Source organism: Dermacentor silvarum, chromosome 1, assembly GCF_013339745.2.
Source record: "Dermacentor silvarum isolate Dsil-2018 chromosome 1, BIME_Dsil_1.4, whole genome shotgun sequence".
Classification (NCBI taxonomy): Eukaryota; Metazoa; Arthropoda; class Arachnida; order Ixodida; family Ixodidae; genus Dermacentor; species Dermacentor silvarum.
In genome coordinates, this window is record NC_051154.1 from 86,380,800 (window position 1) to 86,397,763 (window position 16,964).

Genomic DNA, 16,964 nt, shown 5'->3' on the forward strand with positions numbered 1-16,964 from the left:
CTCCTGGCGACGACGCAGAGCCACAGTTACCGCCTGTGTCTTTTTTTGGCTTGTCTTTTACGCCGCGATTTATGGTTATAGGGTCGCCGGTCTCTTCCATGTTGTTAACGTTGTCAACCACGATGGGTTGCGTGCCTCCAGCCACGGCTGGCCTGTGGATCCCTTTGAAAGGCTGGAAGGCGAAGATGCCGTGTGAGACGAAAGATACCGCTGAGATGGCGCAAGCGTAGTTTAGGAAATTCAAGAGTGCTATCAATAGAAAAAAAAAAAAAGACTGGGCATTTTAAGAACAAGCCATTTATTCCAACTGGAACTTCGTTGTAGTTGCTCCAATTATTTTAGGCCTCGAGATTATGACGAATGCGTGCCTTGTCGTAAAGTCCTCGCTAAGACTAGGCAGTCGCGTCTCTATGCCTAATTATTTCACTTAACGCGCCTTGTGGTTCTTTTAGCTGCATCTGCTTTGATTGTGAGAAAGGTTGGATTCTCGATTGTACTTGATGGGACATGGAAACTATTCACCTGTAGCTGAAAGCGGCCGGCAAGGCAAGCTGCTTTTTGGAGTGAAGTAGGGGCGCGCGAGGATGTAATGCGTAGGATGGATAACCGGTGGACCATTAGGGTTACAGAATGGATACCAAGAGAAGGGAAGCGCAGTCGAGGTCGGCAGAAAACCAGATGGGATGATGAAGTTAGGAAATTTGCAGGCGCAAGTTGGAATACGCTAGCGCAAGACAGGGGTAATTGGAGATCGCATGCAGGGAGAGGACTTCGTCCTGCAGTGGGCATAAAACATAGGCTGATGATGATGATGAGGGGCGCGCGAATGTTGGAAACGTCCAAGATGAATCGCATAGTTCTGTTTCGCATATAATTTCATATTCGATTTGTTCCCGTATTCTTTGGGCACCTAATATACGAGGCGACTACGATTGTTGGAGTCTGCATGCCTATCAAAGAAAAGAGCCCAAGCATATCGGCCACTGGCCACTTGAAATGTTCGTTGTAAACCAACAGGGAACTGCCGTGACTTCTTCAGTTCTCGTAATTGACAAGCCATTCTTTTGAATGGACTTTCAAATAGCAATGCGCGCACTGAAAGAAAGAAAACATATATGTTAGAAGTCAGCGCCTGTGTCGTGCGCTCCTTTTCTTTGTCCCGTTCTTGCACTGTGTGCTAAAGTACGTGTTCGTACCAACAAGCCCAGCTAGCAACCATTTTGCAGTTATCTTTGTACCAGTTCCTCTCCATGTTTACTTTATTGCTTCTAGAAACTGGAAGACATTCGGCATTCAGTTCAGTATTCCAAGGCAATAGTTCAAAATTCGTGTTCAGTTTTATTTTAATAGTTTGCTATGCGAACGCACACATAAAGAAGCTGGTGTAACAGATATTCAATTACGACAATGGTAGTAGTTTTAAGGCTAGTGACAAAGGGAACAGAACGCTAATCCATGAGACCGTGAACATGAAGCCAGGCGTTTTTAATTGCAATAATTCAAATACAGTACACGTGCATGGCAGTCTGTCGAGCTATCAAAAAATGTGCTGACCAAGCGCATCCCGGCAGAGCTTTAGAGCTACTGCTGCCTCGAATTAGACGTAATCAGGCACACGCCGCAGTTTTACGCGGCGTGTGCCCAATGTGTGGAAAATGTATATTCGTGACTGATTTTAACAGCGAAGCTGTTCTAGCTAACCGTAAAAAGTGGCGCCTGCTGTCGCAAAACCTCGCCGAGCTATGACATCACTGCGTTGCCTACCAATCACCTCGCGGAGCGGCGTGTGCCTCGTCTCCTCTCCGTGCCATGCACATGTTGCCTTGACATGGGACGTTAAGGAGAGTGAAGGAGAGCATGCGCGTGGCGCGCGCAATGCTCGGGAGAAGGAAAGAGAAAATGAGAGCGAGATAGAAAGAGAAAGAAATTGTAGCAGCACCAACGAGGCAACGCGCAGAGCTGCTGCCGACGCCGCCCGCGTTGCCTAGTGGCGAATGCGCCGAAGCAGTAGCGATGACGTCACCTCGCGTTGCCTAGTAACCGCCGGCGGAGGCGCGCGCTCGCTTCGCCCCACACAGCAGACACGGCTCCTGCCTGCCTGCCTGCGTTTGTGGCATGACAGAACGCTGTCGCTCGTACGCACCGACGTGTCCAGCGCTAGCCACGCGAAATGTCGCGAAAGGGAAGGTACCTCCAAAAATGATCGCTCAAGAATACCTTCCCTACATGCGTAGTAAAGTTGAACCAAGTTAAGACGTAGCAGCAACCAAGTTATTACCTAGCATTAGTAGCCAGTAAGACTTGAAGATTGACACTTTCGCTGTACCTAAGCTTTTCTCGACCGAGCGCGAACTTGCCCGCTTTTTGTACGTAATAATTATTTAAATTAAATAATTTGGCCACCTGCAAGTACCCGTAACACTTGTTAATGTTTGTTCCATCTACGCAATTTGACTCCTCAGCGATGTTTTATTATCTGGATAACTAATTTCTGGAGTATTTCAGTAGTAAAAAGTAATGTAGCTTGGTAAGAAATCGATAAAAGAGAAACTAGGGCAGCACCACCATTGGTTTCATACATCGATAACATCTCGACCTCTTTAAGTTATCAACCCTGAATAACAATTAACCGTCTGTTGGAACAGAGATGAACAGCAGTCACAATGATATTGCTTGCATAAGTACCTGTAGTGCCCAGGTGATGGCTGCTCACTAAAGCAAGCGTCACTGCACTGATTGCAGACCGAAATGCACATGAACGATCAGTACCAATATTGGACATCCATGTGTCTGCGAAACTGTGCTTAGACAGTGATGTTTAGGCATTTAATGGGGATTTAAAAGCAGTAGATGCAACCGGCCGTGGTATTTTTTTCGCATGCCATGGAAAAGGAACTGTCCTATGCAGTTTCTATTATTCATACCATTGTTTGAACGTATGTTTGTGTATATAGTATGATAAATATGTGACGTACAGACATGTCAATTACTTAACAACATTTCGTGAACAAGATATAATGTTCCTTGTACAGTGAAATCACCGGTACACAGTTAAAGTGTTCGTGGATTACCAGTAAAGTAGATGAAACATCTAGGGTGTTTTTGTTCAACCTCTCTATATAGATTATGAGAAGACATTTGGTTTAGTAGAAATACCAGCAATCATGGAGTTATTGCGTAATCAAGAAGTACAAGAGGCATACGTGACTATCCTGAAAAATATCTACAAGGATTCCACAGCTACCATGTTTCTCCGCAAGCAAAATAGAAAATTACCTATCAAGAAAGGGGTCATGCAAGGAGATACAATCTCTCCAATGCTATTCACTGCATGCTTAGAAGTAATCAAGCTATTATACTGGGAAGTATTGGGAGTGAGGATCAACGGCGAATATATCAAGAACCTTCGGTTTGAAGATGACATTGTTCCGTTCAGCAACACTGGGGATGAACTGCGACAAATGATTGCGGCCTTTAATCTAGAAACTACAAGAGTAGGGTCGAGGATTAATATGCAGAAGACAAAGGTAATGTACAATAGCCTGGCAAGGGAACAAGAATTCATGATCGCCAGTCAGCCTCAAGAGTATGCACAGGAGTACGTTTATTTAGGTCAGTTACTGACAGGGTATAACCTGTTAATGAGAAGGAAATTCACCGAAGAGTTAAAATGGGTTGGAGTGCATACGGCAGGCCTTCCCAAATCCTGACTGGGAGCTTACCACTGTCATTGAAAAGAAAAGTGTACAATCATTGCATTCTACCAGTGCTAATATATGGGGCAGAAACTTGGCGGTTAACAAAGAAGCTCGAGAACAAGTTAAGGACCGCACAAGGAGCAATGGAACGAAAAATGTTAGGCTTAACGTTAAGAGACAGGAAGAGAGCGGTGTGGACCAGAGAGCAAACAGGGTTAGCCGATATTCTAGTTGAGATTAAGAAAAAAAAGTGGAGCTGGGCAGGTCATGTATTACGTGGGGCAGATAACCGGTGGGCCATTAGTGTTACAGATTGAGTACCAAGGAAAGGGAAGTGCAGTCGAGGACGGCCGAAAATTAAGTGAAATGATGAAATAATTAAATACGCAGGCGCAAGTTGTAATCAGCTAGCGCAAGCTGCTGCTGCTAATGATGATGATGATGAATTTTTCCTTGTCCCGTTGAATACGATAACTAACTTATCTACTGAATAAGCCTAATTAAAACGCACAGTCTCATATCAATGTGGCTGTCTGATGCGTATCGACGAATGAATCTTTTTCTTTGTGTTTCATGCTTTCTCTCAAGAGAGAGAGAGAGTAGATTTTAATGAAGAGAAGGGAGGAGAGGTCGGCCTGGAGAGCGTGTCTCTAGCCTGCTACTGCTCACTGGGGTAAGGGGAAGTGGGAGATACAGAGAGAGGTAGGTGACAGGTGATTATGATATCGTACAATGAGCTACTATTTACACACGTTTTCTAATACGCGGTTGTGCACTTTTCACACACTACACGCAGGAGTAGTGTTGTCCACACAGAATGTCATCGCACAAACACATTTCGCGCACTGCACACTGCACAGGTCCTAGAGACGACCGTCTAAGCCCGTCTCACACATAAAGTTCAAAAGTGATCTTATGGTGCGCTGGGCATGATCAACGCTTTTTCATGCGCCTAAAACCTTGGCTTCCGAAAAGGGGCGGGAGTCCAAACAGTCAACACTACGTTTTAGTGTCCTTCGCTCGGTCGCATATTGAGGGCACACGCAAAGTATGTGTTCTATTCTCTCGGGAATGTGACAGACGCTACAATCAGGGTCCCGTTCTCGTCCAATCTTGTGAAGGTATTTGCGAGTGTACGCCACACCAAGCCGTAATCGATGGATTAGTGTTTCCTGGCCTCTCCGCATCCGAAGTGGAAGTCGGAATCGCAAACCGGCGTCAAGTCTATAGAGGCGCTCTTGTCGATGTTCGGGGTTGTCCCATTGTCGCTCCATAGACGTTTTGATGGAGTTGTGTAGCAAGGCGTTGATGTCATAACGGCAAAAGGGAAGTTTTATAATCTTCCCTTCAGTGTGCGCCATTTTTGCTTCCGCGTCAACCTGCTCATTTCCGGCTATTCCACAGTGGCTGAGAATCCACTGCAGTGTAATGGTATGTCCGGATTGAGACGCCTCAGTAAGCAGAGCCATGATGTCGTAGATTAGAGGGCTATATGCGCTTCTGGGATTCAGATAATTGCTTATGAGTTGCAGCGCCGGTTTCGAGTCGCATAACACTGTCCAGTTAGCGAGGTTTTGTTGTACTATGCAGCGGACTGCTTCTCGAATACCGGTCAACTCAGCTGCTGTAGACGATATTTTGTGTCTTATCTTGAACCGCTGCGTAATCCCCATTGCAGGTACCGTATAAGCTGCCGCGGAAGAGGTCTGTGTAACAGAACCATCTGCAAAAACATGTTCGGTATATCCGTACTTGTAAGCAATGTAGGATAACGCGAAATGTTTAAGACCCGCAAGCGGCATTTTCGACTTTTTCGTTATTCCGGGGATTGAGATTTTCACCGTCGGCTTTGCCATCGTCCAGAGTGGAGCTTCCGGTATGCCATGCGGTGCGAAGTCCGACGGCAGTAGATCCCGTTGCGACAATACGGCTCCTGAATAGGCGGCGTCAGGCCGTATACTTGTGACATTTGTCAGTGGATGATTACTATGCCTTGTCAGTAGCCTTAAATGCACTCGCATTGGCTCATGTTGCAGATACACTCGAGCTGGGCATGCGCGTGCCTCTGCAATAGTGCCCCATGTGGAAGTACATCGTGGTAACCCTAGGCAAATTCTTAGTGCGCGAGCCTGAGTGCCTTCAAGTGTGCGGAGGGCAGATGAACTAATCCCAGAAAGTACAGGTGCGCTGTAGCGGAGGTATCCAACAAAAAGTGCCTGGTAGAGCTGCAGAAGAGATGATTGGGATGGCCCCCACGATTTTCCAGACATATGTCGAATGATTTGTGCAAAGCTGTCCAGCTTTTTTCTCAATGCAGAGATGTGTTTCGACCAAGATAAGTCATGGCTTTCTGTCAAAAACGTCAATGCACTGAGGAGGATGCGGACTGCAAAATAGCTTATCCCCGTGACGTCGTGTCGGCAGTTGCTTCCCCCGGTCGCCAGCCATCCGGGCGAATGCGTCAGCTGCTGAGCACTCCTTGAGGCTGAAAGTAAGTCAAGTTGTACGCTAATCATTTCCGAGAACGCAGCGCAAGCCAGATGAACAAGAACGTAAACGAGAAATCCTAATCCTACGAGATACCGCGTTTGATAACGTTCCATTTCATTTACGCTTCTTGTCGCCCTTTGTCTTTGGCTCGGACGCTGCCTAGCCACCATCATCGCTCGACTCGACGTACGATAACAAAAGGAACAGATTAATAATTGAATTGTTACGAAATACAGTCCTACATTCCCTGTAGAACAATGAACCCAATAATGAATCATTTATGGTCGACCTATTAATATATTTTAAGTATCATAAATGTACGTATACGCATGTTAAACCTACGCCCCCAAGAGCGTACTTGGGTGTCGGGAGGTGAAATGCTACTCCGGCGTCGTTAAAAGAGTGCAAGTAAGAAATAATTGATAGCGTTTTCACATTGAGAATAGTGCTTATGAAATAACTCGCAATTAATAGTACATCAGAAACTGTGAGCGCTTAATAATCAATTTTTGGTAGAATTCTTTAATAATACGGTGTTGGCTGTGGAGTAAATCGGTGAGTTGGCTATGGAGTTCGCTATGGAGCGGTTACGAGTGAGTTGGCTATGGAGTAAATCAACATTAAACAGTTCAAACTCATATCTAATCTTTAAAAAAGAAACCTAGGATTCTAATTAAAGCTTGCTACGGCTCCTAACAGCCACTCAATGATATCCTCACTTGGCATGGCGTCACACCGCTCCACCTTCTGCCCCTGCTCTGCCGCTGCAGGTACCCCATAAAGGATTCTCATTCAGTTAGGTTCAGTTAGGTAAAGCTTATTGTCAATGCCTACATTTTTTTCGGAGCTTTCACCGGGACATTGACTCCAACGGCAACAGGAGGAGTTGGGCTTGCTTTTAAGGCTCTTGCATGCTAGCATTACCAAATCAGAAGAAGTTGGAGAAGCGCGCTTTGAGTGAGGCCACGAACGAGACACGGATAAACATGCTGTGTTACACACACGCACAAGCTGGCTGCGGAATGAGCATCATGCGTGCAAGCACGGGGTTGTTTTCGAGTTTATTTTATATGTGCACATTTTTTATTGAAAGTGATCAAGTCAATAAACTTGTTGAACTGCAGCAAGAAAACTACTCAGAATACAGACTTCAAAAATACAAACAGTAAATGTGAACGGTTAGGAAGCTCGACATTATACTCATTTATTAAAACGACATTTCTTCCAGTCGAAAGAATATGAATATTTTCTTCCTGACGCTAATGCTGTCGCCGGCATTGCAATAGGTTGCTGCGGAGGCAATGGGGTCTGGCAACATTTGCTTGATTAAATGAAACCGAAAGAAAGCCCAGTACTGAAGCTCTTGAGTTCCGAGACTGCTAAACTCTCTCTCTCTCTCTTTCTTTTTTTTTTTCCTTTCTTTGCCCAGTCGCCTCCACTGTCCCAAATAGTAAACAAACAAACAAAAAATGGAAAACAAATGTCAAGAGAAGGCAGAAACAGTGCGAACTTGTACATACCGCTGAAAATTCGGCTGCGAATGACTGTTTTTTTATATATATATATATACATATATTTTGTCAGGTGGGAACCCGTTAACCCAACGGGAAGGGTTGTCGAGGCCCCGTTCGCGCTTGACCGGCGGCACTCGCGGTCGAGTGGCGACGTTCGCGGGTTGTGACAAAATTTCCCGTCCGACAGACAACGCGGCGGGTCCTAATTAAATCCGGCCAGCGGTGATTATGCAGAGCAGCCCGCCCACCCCGTTCCGTGTTAATGAAATGCGCGGGCGAGCGCAGCGCGCCTGCGCAGCGCGTGCGGACCGGAGCGCCACCGCGACGCTACGCCGCGCGGCGCACGCACTCACCCCCCGGCGATCGACGTGAAGAGTCGCGCCTGCGAGCGGCCAACTTCCCCGATCGCGCGCACGTGTTGCCCGCTGCCCCCGAGGTGTCTCTCTCAGTGACACAGGGTGGCCGAGGCCTGTCACGGGCTCACCCAGCAGCAGCTGTGCTCCCAGGCTCCCCTCGCCGGCTGCACGGCCCGGGCTCCGCGCGCACACTCTTCGGCCGGCCTCCGAAGACACGGCGTGCGCGCGCCACAACTGCGGCACGCGGCGACGACGCCACGCGCTCGTGCAGCAGCAGCAGCCACTCCTCCGTCGTACGGCGCCTCGCAAGGCCGTCCTCCCCGTCGACGCTGTGCAGTTTTGGTTTTGGTCTCGGCGCGCGTGCTCGCCTGGCCGTCGGACGACGGATTGTGACCCAAACAGAGCGCGTTTTTGTCTGCCACGTGTGCATTGGCCCGGCGTGCCGGTACCTCAGCCGGACTAACTACTTCCACGCTTCTGACAGCCAGCCCACGCCAGTACGGTCCACGAGGCGTAAGTAAGACGATCAGCTGTGGAGCTCCCGCTTCAGGCCGCAGCAGCGTATCTGTCTGTCTTTCTTTCTTCCTTTCTTTTTCTTCTTTTTTTTTCCGCTGTCCGTGAATGATCCGAGCACTTGTCACCGCGTCGTAGTTGCCTTGCGGAGAGAGAGCGACTCAGGTGTGCGGCGCGCAGTGCGACCTCGCCGGATGGGAACAAAAGCAAAACATTCACCTGTTTTGTTTGACTGCAGCGTTGAACTGCAGCTCGTATAGCAGCGGAACAGGCCGTTTTTGTTCTCTATGCGCCGCGACGCGCGTAAACGACGAAAACAGCCTGTTCTGTTAGTTCCTGCTCAGCTGACGGGCGAGCCCGGCTTGAATCACGGTCAGGCTAGAAAAGGGCGGTTTTTAATTTTACCATTTTGTCAGCTTTCTTGGTGGCCAGATCTGCGTCGTATTTAAATGCTCATTGCAACACCCCAAAGCTCTCCGTGTACTTGGGCACTTATCACCAGGTTTCATTTCTTGGTGCTTCGCTTACAAAATCGCTATTTCATGCCACCAGTTCACAAGTATAAGTGAACTCAAGCTTCGCTACACACCGTCAGTATATATCGAAGAAAGTATACAGCTGAAAACGGTCGATATTGCAACACTGAACAACTGAGAGACTCACGCCGTCAGGTAAATTAGGTGTCACTTTATGTGAGATAACCAACTCTGGGCAAAAGCAGTGCTGCGTTGTAAATTAGTGCTGAGCTCGTTCTCTGCAATTAACAAGCTTTGGTCATTCCCTTTTTTTTTGCATTAATTTCACGGAATCCTTTCGAGCTAGCTTTGTCCCCGACAGCTCAGTTCGGGAAAGGCCAACCCGAAGTCTGCACGCTTTAAACAGAAGGAAGAGTCATACAAGGAAGAGAAAAGAAAGGCGGTGGCCTCGCGGAAAGCGCATTGACAACTCTTGAACACCTCTAGATTGTATTCATTTCCTTATTCCCTTCTTGTTTCTTTATTTCTTAAATTCTTTCTTTCGAGGTGTAAGAAGGCTAAGAAAGAATACACTCAAGTTGTAAATATGTTGTCAAAGCATCTTTAAACGAACGCAGTTAACGGTAAACGTCAGAGAGCACTTCTGTGAACTACATGACCCATAGAGATACCATCCTCAGAGACAACAGACAGGCAGCGATGTTTTGTTCAGAAGAGACCGTAACGACGTGCCTGTGTTGTCACCATCCCTTTCCTAATCTGGCTGCTTTTGTGGACGCTCAAATGGCTCGTGTTTTATTGACGCCAGTTGGTTTCGTAGACGAAATTATGTAACTGCACATCCCTCGTTTTCTTATTAATTACTCTCGTGTGGCACCTGCGCTACTTTTATTTCTTGTACAGCTCTGCATTACTATGCAGTCGTTTTCTGCGTTCCAACAAACGCAAAATTTAAATCGCCACTTTAAAATGTCGGCATATTAGGAAAACGCACGACTTTCTGAATTTCAGCATTGCATGGTGACATGAATCCGAACATCAGTTCGTTAAATTTTCATTATTCTCCTGTGCCACAGAGAAAGAGAGAGAGAGAGAAGTGATAAGGGAAAGTCAGGGATGTTAACCAGGCTTAGCCACAGAGCTTACTATAATGTCGACGTGGTTATAAGCGAATAAGCCAATTTTGCAGAAAGGCAAACAAATTCCAATTTATGAAATACAAACGCGTTTGATAAAATGCCGCTTGAATGCATGTTACTATATAGCGCTGTCATGAAACCGTGTCATGATGGTTGTGTCATCGACCTTTTCAGAGTGCTTGTCCTAAAATGACGAGTAATGTGGATATAACGTAAGTGGGGAAAGTAAAAAAAATCCTCGCTAAGTAACACGTTTACATGAAACAGGAATCGGCGGATAACGTTTTCTCCTGTGAAACTCCGTGGTACAAGTTTCGTTAGCATAAGTTTCGTTTCGCTAGCACAGCCGTAAGGAAGCAGGGTTAAGAACTCACCAAGCAGAAGCTTGTGCAGTGTAGAGTCGCTTGCGGATTATCTCCTCTGGGCTCTTTCTTTTTATTTATTTTAATTCTTTTTCCCTAAAACGCACAGACACGTTCCTTGTGCGAGGGTCTGGGCAGAGCTCGTTTTTTCCCGACGGCTACAAGCCTGACTTTAGTAGCTTCATGCGTCTGACAGCCTGTCGCCGGGACTGGCGAACTCTGGCCAACCCGCCTACTAGACTCCATAGGGCTCTTCGGGACAATCAGGTGATCGGTCCTGCCAAGCAGCCATGCTCCCTCTGGCGCCGGGTTCCAAGGGAACAGTATTCTACGCTGAAACCAATCTCAGCAAACGTAGTCCGTCACCAAGGGAATCCGTATGTTGCTTATTCAATAAGACTGCATCTTCCAGAATGAGGCTGATTTCGCTTGCACCATCCGGATCACGTTACAAAAAGGAGACGACAGCTGCGCAGAGTTCAGTCCTTCACCACAGCTCACACGTCAGGCGAAAAAATAGGTCGTGTGTTCAAGCTCGTCGCGAGTTGTCACTATAGTTGCGTCACCGAAGAGGGCAACGATTCTTGAACACAGACAGGCGCAACATGTTCCGTCCTGTGACTTGCACATGTCAGATCGTTTAGAAAACAAGCTCGATCTCATCGCTCAGGGTACTCCGTTTTTGTTCTCTCTCTCTCCCTCTCTCTAAGGGAACAGTATTAGTAAAGCAACAGAGTACTTGCGCCCCACTTCCGCTTGATTTCTCACATTTACTTTTTCTTGTTGTTGTTGTCGTCGTCGTCGTTTTTCATATATTTAAATCAAAAGTTGCTAATACTTCGATTATATCGTGATTCACTTACGCGTCATGGAAAGCGGACGGTAGTACCGCTCAATACCAACAATGGCGCTTTTGCGCATCAACGTCGTTAAAAGAACGTCAGTCAACTGATGTCGTCAATTGACAGGGCTGTCGTTTGTTGAAGCCAGAGGAATGGATTCTTCTTTTGCGTGCGTTATGCTGCTGGAATGCTCCCTACATTTCCATTGCTCAGGCATTGTTTGAACATGGCTGCCAGCCTGCGCTACGCGTGCCTCATCGTTTTGCTCTTCTTTGTTTTCATGCACGTGCGAAAAGTTTTTTTTTTTCTTTATCATAGTCTGCTCACACCTTCCTCAACCTGTTTTCATCCGCGCTTCAATTTGGCAAGGTGCACTCGGTGCCAATCCTTTAGTCGCAGTTAGCTTTACCTTGCCCATTGGATTGGGTAAAATTTCGGTTTCTATTTTTTTATATTTTAGATTGAAGAAAACAAGCAATATTTTATTTTTTAGCTTACCACTTTTACCGCCTCAGCATTTTCCTGGCGCTTCATTAATTTAGTCAGTCTGTGTGAACGAAGCATCGCTTTATCATCAGATCTTGTTTTATTATTATAAAATGTGTGTGTATGTTTAAGACACCGTGACATCATTGGGGATACCGGCTTTTCGCTTAGCCGCACATCCCATAGAAAATATAGGTCGGCTCACAAGAAAAAATAATAATAATGAAATATAAACAAAAGTCGGAAAGCGCATACGCATACTTTGCAGAAAGTTCGAGCAATCCAAACAAACTCACTGTACCTGATAACAAACACATACAATTCCTTCAGAATAACCCTTTTTTGTTTCATTAGCTAACCGCCTTGGCTAATGTCATTTTTGTTATAACGGTTCACCAGTGTCTCCTACGAATATTTCACCGTAAGAGCAGCTTTGTGGGCCCTGGTATACGATTGGCGCGGTGCATGTGCCGCGAAACAGAATTTACGGTATTCTGCCAGCTCTGTGTTCACTATAGTATACATGAGCTTCGTTATTTTGCTTATATATCGAACAGTTGGTTTTGATGAACACTGTAAAGTTGACGCAGCGTGGCTGTTGGCCTTCAGTCGTTATATCGCTGTCGGTGAAGCAGCGCTTAGCGCGTGCCGTACTGAACTAGAACGCAGCTCTACAGCTTGTGAACGCAGGCGTAGGGATAGCTTGATACTTGTGGTATTAGGAGCTGGCTAAAGGACGATAAATCACATACCCTGCTCGTTTTCGCAAGCGAGCTCGCATTCGAAATCCCAGCGGCTGTCTAATTTTTCATTACTTTTTAGCAAATGTCATCGTCGGCTAATGCATTGCGTCGGACGCAAGCAGAAAAATATTCTCAACTACCATTTGACATACTGGCTGTCGGATGTTTTAACGACAGAGTGTGCATAGTGACGTGTTTCTGATAAATAATATCCGGAGCTTGTGAGGTTGTAATGAGCGTCATTGTGAAATGCCTCAGTTAGAGCAGATGAAACCGGAGTGTCTCAGATTCGCGTTAGCGCTGATTAAAGATCATTTCGTCTTCTTCTTTATTTTCGTGATCAAGAAGTTAAAAGGTGCGGCACTTGCCTGACACAAGGATGTTGACCGCGCGCGTGAGAGGGTACCACTGTGAAATGGAAATATGCGAAATGGGTGCTCGGCTGCACGAGCAGTACTTCCAGCAGTGAACGCCCCAGTACAGCCTATCCTCGTGGCTTATGGCTAGCTCACTTTTTATATTTATAGTTCAGGCTCTTACAAATCGTGCGTACAATAGCTGTTACCATGCTGTGAGACGACGTTCAAGTAATTATTAAAGGCCCAAGTACACTGATCTGACACCCGTGTCGTCGATGTGTGTGTGTGTGTGGTGTGTGTGTGTGGTGTGTGTGTGTGTGTGTGTGTGTGTGTGTGTGTGTGTGTGTGTGTTGTGTGTGTGGTGGTGTGTGTGTGGTGTGTGTGTGTGTGGTGTGTGTGTGTGTGTGTGTGTGTGTGTGTGTGTTGTGGTGTGTGTGTGTGTGTGTGTGTGTGTGTGTGTGTGTGGTGTGTGTGTGTGTGTGGTGTGTGTGTGTGGTGTGTGTGTGTGTGTGGTGTGTGTGTGTGTTGTGTGTGTGTGTGTGTGTGTGTGTGTGTGTGTGTGTGTGTGTGTGTGTGTAATGGCATAGCAACCCCGAAACTCGCGCTAGTACGGAGAAAAACCGGCGCTTGGTTTATTCGGCCTACTGCTGCCACAACTTGAACGATCTTGAATGGACGCTAAAGGGTAACACTAAACCAGTGTACACTGGGGTAGTATTCTTTATAATCTCCATTTTCATTCGTTTGGCAGAAAAACGTTGGTGACAACTGCGGAAAATGAAAGCCGAGCTTACCGTTCTTGAATTTCGCGCGAAACTTCAGTGACATTGCTTTAGTGTGACGTCATGTATTTCGAATTAATTTCTCGTTCTTTGGCTGTTAAGGCGCAGGAAATGACCTGGAAACTTCCTACAGTGAATATATGTTTCCTTTAAAGGTCAATGTAGGCCTTCTTTACCTATACACAACAAACTGGACTCGAGAAGACGCTCTCCGTGACGTCACGGCGAGCAAGGAGCGGTGTCGCCACCCATCTGTCGTGTCTTTCTGCTGAACAAGTCGAGTGGGCCTTTTGCTATTGCTATTTCCTAACCCACTGATACAGCTTTACTTAAAGTTAATCTTTGGTGTGCCTTCAGTGCAGTTGTCTATGTAGAATGCAAGCGGACGCATAGAAGTTTAACTGCACGTTGGCGCAGTATCAAAACAATACTGTGATAGTGTATTTCGAACGTATATTTCCACGTTACTATTTTCTACGGCATGTTTTCTACCCTTTCGTCATTTCTGATATTTGTTTGCACTTATATGTTTGTCGGTTCTCAAAACTGAGCACCCCTATATGAAAGCTTATTATATCATATTTATTGTAAATAAGCCAGTATCGCGTTCTTTAGGACCATTACTCCCAAGCCATCGTCCTTCAAATATTCAGCACTATAACGATGAAAGAAATAAAGGTGGCCGAGGCTTACTCGCAGTCTTATGGTTTTTCTGGCTCTATGGGCTTTGGCACGCTATCATATTCACGATGATTTTACACCACCGAGTCACTCATATATTGTGTTTGAGAAACAAGAAAAACAAAACATTTACAGGCTATCACCCGCAACCCTTTGACCTAAGCTCCGAGTATTGGCATATGCGTGGAAACTAACGTGCAAAACAACCGCAACACATTATGGGAAAAAGTAGATACTTTGCACAAAACTAATTAATCAAGGCAGGAGCACGAACACTAATAATGCCTCAATGGAACCAACCGATAAAGCTCAAGGAACCTAAAATGGTTATATTAAGCCTGACAAGTGCTGAGAATGATTGAGGACTGATAGCTAACGTTTCACAGTTTTGTCACGCATTGCACGTGAACTGAAGCGTCAGTTATGGTTCTTGACTTCATTGGTGTGACGAAGCTGTTCGGGCCACCGGAAGACTAACCACAAATGACAATATTCTTTCAGCAGAGGTGTGCTAGTGACGAGATGTTCTTCGGCAATCAGTCCTTATTGCATAATGTTTGCGACCTTACTTTCTGTGAAGGACACGTGTCCATACGCAATAAATAGGTCAAAATAACAACTGACACTAACTTAAATGACTGTGGATGCGCTGGCGAAGCTGCCGGAAATGATTTGTGGGCAGCAGCAGAACTGTGCAAGAAATATAAATATGCACAGTTCACGCGTCTTGCTCTATGCCGAGCCTATAGTTTATACAATTTGAATTTTTTGCCAAATATTTTCGTTGGAAGGTGTCACAACACTGTAATCAGCGCTGGGCCATTAATTGCATTCGCATTACTTTATTATACGATTGTTTATGGCGCAAGCGATTTTCTGCGCACTATACAAGGTTTCTGGGACGATACCAGAGATATACTATTGTCTAATACAATCCTTCATCATACTTTATCTGCCTAAATTATAACTCATCTATGATACAAGTGTTTTACATATAAATGCAAAGAAGTCTAAGAATGTTTTGATATGGTGGTACCCATGGCTCTCACTTTAACAATTTCTTACAGCTGTACCCTGCTTTAGAAAGCGCAGATGCAGTACTAGTGATTTGCCTAACTTTACTGTGTTTTCTCTGTATGCAAGCAATTACATTTGCAATATGCATATTAGGTACTTTCGCTTCTCGGACTGCATTTTGAGCTCAGAATTACGTGTGGTCGTATTGGCGGTCATTTTCTGTGTGTCGCTAAAAAATTGTTTTCATCAATTGTGAAGTTATGCCTGTCGCTTCCTGCGTGTATGATTCCCTGCGTTTTTTTTTTCTTTTTTATTGTAAGAATGCTTCTTTCACAAAAGAGTTTCCTGCTAATTTTCATCAATTGTGAAGTTATGCTTGTCGCTTCCTGCGTGTACGATTCCCTGCGGTTTTATTTTAATTCTTTTTTATTGTAAGAATGCTTTTTGCACAAGAAAGTTTCCTGATAATTTTGTCGTTCCTTGTTGAGTAATGCCATTATGACACCTTCATACACTGCCTGGATTATGATGACGCAGAAAAGGAATGTCCAGCACCGTGACAGGCACTGCTGGCTGTTCGCTTTCTGCACATTTATGTGACGTTGAACACAGCTGCCATTTTGATATTATTGCCTTCTCTCGCCTACACGAGAGGCATTTCAGCAAAATGCGTGCTGGTTTCCCTTAGTTATATTTGTTGGCGTTCATGTGCGTTGTGTTTTATAGATGTGTGTTGCTGAAGATGACAAATGAGCACTGACTTCTGGAATGCCCTTTCAATTATGCTCATTAAAATTTGATATCTTTTCATTTTCAATTGCTTTAAAACTTTACAACATTGATTACACATGCGTGTGTGTGTTCGTGGGAGATCAGTTTTCTTGACGCCTTATTCATCATACCCAATGTCACATGTCGCAGCCTTTAGGCCCGTCTTTACTGCAGACGAAACCTGCATTAAGGGGCATTGGTTCAATCAACATTCTCTAAACTAATTATTATTAAAATCAGAGGTAAACCTCGCTGTGACATTCCACACTAGTTGCCGACATTGTTTTTTTCTTGTTTTTTTTTGTATGTGTTTAAACGTTGCTTAACCAACGTACTGACTTCTTCTTTAATTTTATATATTAAGCTTGCTTTCTCGCGAAAAACTATTTCAATGGGCGGAAAACTGCGGACTTGGTACATAATCACTTATACTTAAGTAACATTTTGTAAGGGTATCACTCTATCATGCTATTTATTATCAAAAATGTTCAGCAGTGCTCCTGCATGAACCATGGCTTAACTTCGAACCGCATTCGGGTTCCGTTTTTTAACCAGAAATCAAGAAAGCTTTGAGCTATACTATAGTTGTGCGTGTATGGCCCAGCACTGTGAAGGTGAAAATTATGACATACACAGATTTGATGCCACATAGCTCACATCGAGCAAACGCGTGCCACAAATCGTGCAGAAGCTATCAGACGCAAACTTTGGATGCTTGAGTATGGACCTACGGAA

General features: G+C 45.3%; 1 protein-coding gene across 2 annotated transcripts in view; it reads left to right on the forward strand.

Annotated features, from left to right (window-relative positions):
• The first annotated feature begins 8,167 nt into the window (after positions 1–8,167).
• LOC119431810 (zinc finger homeobox protein 4) overlaps positions 8,168–16,964 on the forward strand; it is a 314,132-nt gene continuing 305,335 nt past the window's right edge. For both annotated transcript variants that reach the window (XM_037699276.2, XM_049670602.1), the window contains exon 1: positions 8,168–8,571. The gene's annotated coding sequence lies outside the window, so the exon portion shown is untranslated. The remainder of the gene's footprint in view (positions 8,572–16,964) is intronic.